We start from the raw sequence: 5,048 nt of genomic DNA on the forward strand, positions 1-5,048 counted from the left end.
TTAACCTTATTAAACTGAACCAGCATGTTGCTAAGTATGCAAGGATGGGGATAGTTAATTAGTTATCAGCAAAGACATGAATGTTGTTTGTTCCAGGAAGGAAGAATGATTAATTGGCACTGGGATTCAACTGTTTTAATGTCACATGTAAGCACTTTACTCATTAAAGATGAAAGATTGCAATTTGTTTTGGGGCAAAAACACCTGAATCATCAAAAGAGACAGGTGTAAAAAAAAAAATCCCGTCTTAACCCCAAAAATCAGTAACAACAACATGAGAACTTCAGAAAAAGAGCTGTTTCAGCCTTTAGGGTTCAGTTGATTTCACTAGATAAATGCCATCTGCACCTGTGCTAAATCTAAAACGGCTCTAGTATGAAGTTCTTTTAATTATTGCTTTTTGTTATATTTACATTTTTTTTAACTCATTGACTCTGTTTCTAAACGGTGGCAATTTTGTAAGTGAGTTCACTTTCACTGTTCTGTAGAGGTTAATAGGGACACGGTGGCTCAGTGGCTAAGATGCTGAGCTTGTAGATCAGAAAGATCGACAGTTCAGTGGTTCAAATCCCTAGCGCCGTGTAATGGAGTGAGCTCCCATTACTTATCCCAGCTTCTGCCAACCTAGCAGTTTGAAAACATGTAAAAATGCAAGAAGAAAAATAGGGACCACTGTAGTGGGAAGGTAACAGCGTTCCGTGTGCCTTCGCCGTTTAGTCATGCCAGCCACATGACCACGGAGACATCTTTGGACAGTGCTGGTTCTTCGACTTTGATACAGAGATGAGCACCGCCTCCAAGTGTTGGGAACGACTAGCACATATGCGCAAGGGGGAACCTTTATCTTTACCCTTAGGGGTTAATAGGGTGTTCAGTAAATAACAAAACTAAAGCATTACTTTTTAAAGTGAAAACTAGGACTATCTATGGATACTATTCTTGTTAGATAGGGCAATGAGAAGGCAGGCACTGGCTTAACGCAACAACAGCTCTTTATTGTAATAGACAAGTATGTACAATCCATCAACTGTTCAGTCTGACAGCTCTCCTTTTATAGGGAGCTGTCAGACCTCTTAACCAATCAGATTAAACCTCTGTTCCCGCCGGAATATAGGACCAGAGTGGAAATCATGGTAGCTAGTGTTAATATCTAACAACTCTAGTTTCCTGTATTAAATTACTGTTCCTTCTTATTATATGTAGCTGCCAATCTCCTATAAAATGCTGCAGAATTGCCACCCTTTGAATCTGCCTGGCTTCAGGAGAGCCTTCTGGAGACCCTTCTCTGGAGATCCACCATACAGCCTTCTTGGTTCTAGCACCTAGTCTTCCAAATGCTCTAATACCAGTTGTCTTTCTTGTTAAATGGCTTTTTTATTTATCCATTCTTTTGAATATATTTCATCCATAAGATAATAGTTTTACTTGGCCTTCATAGTTTTTATGATTATTTGTTCTTGCAGCTGTTGAATTTTGTTTTATATATTTTTTAAATGGTTCCTGATTTTATATCCATTGCAAAATTTAATTTCAGTGAATAATATGCAGAGCGAAGCTTTCTTAGTGAATGGCTGTTGTGAAAAAGCCGCATTCCAAACCCACGATTAGGGCTGCATAAGTTGGCAGTTGCAATGTTGCCACATGTTATACAGATCTGGGATGGCTACATTCTTGGACTACTCCTGTTATTGCACCAGAATATTGCAGAGCTAGAAAAAGGTACAACAGATTTTTCCCAGGAGAAAAAATGAGCCTTCACTTTAAAAATTGAGTATGAAAGGACGGAGTTCAGGTACAGGAGTATGGTAGAAAGAAAATGGATGAAGAGGACTTTTTCTTCCTATCTAATAACATTTGAACCTATGTTCCTCCAGTGAAGCTGAATGTTAGTAGATTCATCCTAGCTACAGGGAGTTGCTTTTTTAATCTATATATATAAAATCGAAATACTACTCATGCATCATCATGAAATCTCCAGAACCGTAAAGCCTACAAACTTGAAATTTGGCACGTATGTTCCTTTTAGCTTCTAGGTGCTTGCTTAGAAAGGATTTTTCAACATGACCATCAGATCATTAGTATTTCTTATATTATTATTAACACGCTCTGATGCTAAGGAGTTAGACGTTCTATTCCCCCTCCCCACCTGAAAAGAACTCTGTTCCAACTGCCACTTAGGTGTGGGCATGGCCAGCACATGACTCATCTGGCCTGTGGGCTGGGATGAGGATCAATGGAGCCAGCCTGTGGGAGAGAAGGGGATAGGATAAGAGAGGGCTCTGTGGGGCAAGCCTGAGGGAGAGAAGGGGAGAGGAGAGGCCAATCATAACTATCATTAATGTTCAAGCTTTAACTGTCAATTTATCAAGCCCAATCACATAGTTCCATAGTAAAGCACGGGTATCCAATCGATTAGTAAAACATATGATAACGTTCACTGCCACAAAATACTTTTTTTATAATATTTGCAGATTGTCCAATCAATTAAGACATTAGGTTATGATTAACAAAATAGAGATAAAACCAAAACCACAGTAAGCAAAGTAGCAAACATTTTAAACACATGCATACTCTTGTTGGGTGACCACAATCAATTTGGACTATGATGGAATAATACAGTTTTTTACTGCCTTATCAAATGCAAGGAGAGAGAGTTAGAGTTGAATTCATTTTTGGAAGAAATGTGTTCGAAAGCTTTGGTCCACTACAGAAAAAGCGGTTGCTTAATCCATGCCCTTCCTACTGCTTGCCACTTCTTCTTCCTCTTATGCCATATCCATCATCAGATGTTGGCAATCATGTTGGTGATCCTATTTTTATCAACAGCCGCACAAAAAAGTGCTGTTGAGTTTCACCCAAATCAGTCCCTTAGATTTTGAAGCCATGATATTCTTATTCTGCCTGGACCTCGTTTGCCTTCAATCTTTCCTTGGAGGATTAAGTGAAGTATTCTATATTTTCTGGGTGGTGCATCACATGTCCAAAATATTCTACCTTTTGCTTTTTCATGGTTTTGATGATTTCCCTTGGCTTTCCCAGGTGGCTTATCAACTTGCTTGCTACTATAGTCATGAATTTGCACAGGCAATTTTTTAAAAAAAATAACAGAAAATATAAATATTAATGAATGATGGTCAGGATGGCTTATCTTGTCATCAATATCAGCAATATCAGTTTAAGAGTCATAGGAGCAGATGCTGCCATCCTTGTCTACTTGTGGCCTTTTCATAGGTATCTAACTGGCATCTGTGTATACGCAGTGTCCCAACCCTCAGAGATATTGCTCATTTTTTGTTCAACTGTCAACTACATGCTCCCATTATGTTTAAATACGTTTAATCCCTTTAATATTGAAAGAATAGCCCACTGGGATCTGAACTGTAGATAGTCCTATTCCCTCCTGCGCACTAATGTATATATGGTGAGCAGAACTAAGTTCATAGTTAAGACAGTTGAACTAAGAACCCATCACGTCAAACAGATGCATCCTGTAAAGGTGATGTGTTTATCTGGATGTAGATTCTTTGTATTTACCTCATGTGTATTTCATTATATTTTCTTTTATCTATTTTACCCCAGAATTAGATCCTGTATTTTTTTTATATAACCTTTTTTATATAGCCATAAGTAAGACTAATCAATTATCTGTCCGTCTGTCTATCTGTGTCTTTGTCTTTATGGCAGAAAGTGAGGCAAATGTCATTGTGAAAGATGCATGAACATAGCTGACAATTAGGAAAGTTTGTGTTGGAATAAATTTCAATGTCTTTTATTAATACTTAACACATGTGAATAAGAACACAGCCTTTTAAAAATGCCACTGTTACATTATGTATCCAGATACTTGTATTCTTAATAGCATTTTCAATTAATCTTTCAAGGTTTTGCATCACATAGACATGATAGCTGATTTTCCTAATCATTTGTATTTTATTTCATGTAATTATAGCCTGAGTGTTTAGCAAACGAACATATACTCCTCCACATTACCCATTTAGTAGAGAGTAAAGCAGTATAGAGATTTCTTATTGATTGAGGCAACATCATTCCAAGATACTATTTAATTAACCATAGTTTATTTAACGAGCTATAATTGACTAGGTTCATACATCATGCTAAGTCATAAATGATAATGCACAATAGTTATCTTGCATAAGATGCTAAATTATGCACCAAATACCTGCATGCAATGTATAAAACTGGTCATTATATGCAATATAGTACGTATTGATTCTACCATGCTGAGTAGGTGGAAATTGTCCCTTGGCTTGCAAGCAGTTATGCCAAGTCAAAGAGTCTTGAATGAATCTAAACAAAGTCTCTAGAACTTGTGCTGCCTTTCCTCAATTCCCCATATTTCTTCCCTTATCTCTTTCTCTCCAGCTATTTCCTCAAGAAGAGGAGGATATAACCCAGAAATTGCACAAATCCTTTCCATCTTGGAGGTATAAAACAGTCAGAAGGAAATTTCTAAAGACGATGGTCTTAAAAGGACTTTTAATACAATCAATTGCATTAGATTAAGGAAAATGTAGTCATCTTTGAGTCACATTTAACTCCTGGCGATTCCAGGAAAATGTCTATATAATGTTCTCATCAGCAATATAGAAGTGATTTGTTCTTGTCTTCTCCAATATATATTTTCCACCTCCCAGCAAAACATATAGCCCTGGGATTTTCCAGTGAGCTCCATCCAAATATGGACTAGGATCAAAGTCAGCTAAATATTGCCACTTGATTGTCAGCATTATTATACTCTGTCAAATCCAGATAACACCTGGGTTCACTCATTACACTAAGTCAGTGGTCCTGAATCTTCGCAATTTTAAGCTCTATAGACTTCAGTTCCCAGACTATACTGGCTGGGGAATTCTGGGAGTTAACGTTTATATAGCTTGAAGTTGCCATAGTTGAGAAACACTTTTAAGTCAGGAATTTGAATTTCATTTTATCTAATGAGTTACAGTGTTAGCTGGTTGAGAATGTCACCTTCCTCCCTCTCTCCCTTCCTTCTTTCCTTCCTGAATTTGAAAGACGAAGGGAGGACA

The 5,048-nt window shown here is 37.4% G+C and overlaps 1 protein-coding gene across 1 annotated transcript in view; it reads right to left on the reverse strand.

The window, feature by feature from the left end:
- Positions 1 to 5,048, reverse strand: part of DNAI3 (dynein axonemal intermediate chain 3) — a 56,028-nt gene that overhangs the window by 50,465 nt on the left and 515 nt on the right. The window lies entirely within an intron of this gene.

Source organism: Natrix helvetica (assembly GCF_964273705.1).
Source record: "Natrix helvetica genome assembly, chromosome: 3".
Lineage (NCBI taxonomy): Eukaryota > Metazoa > Chordata > Lepidosauria > Squamata > Natricidae > Natrix > Natrix helvetica.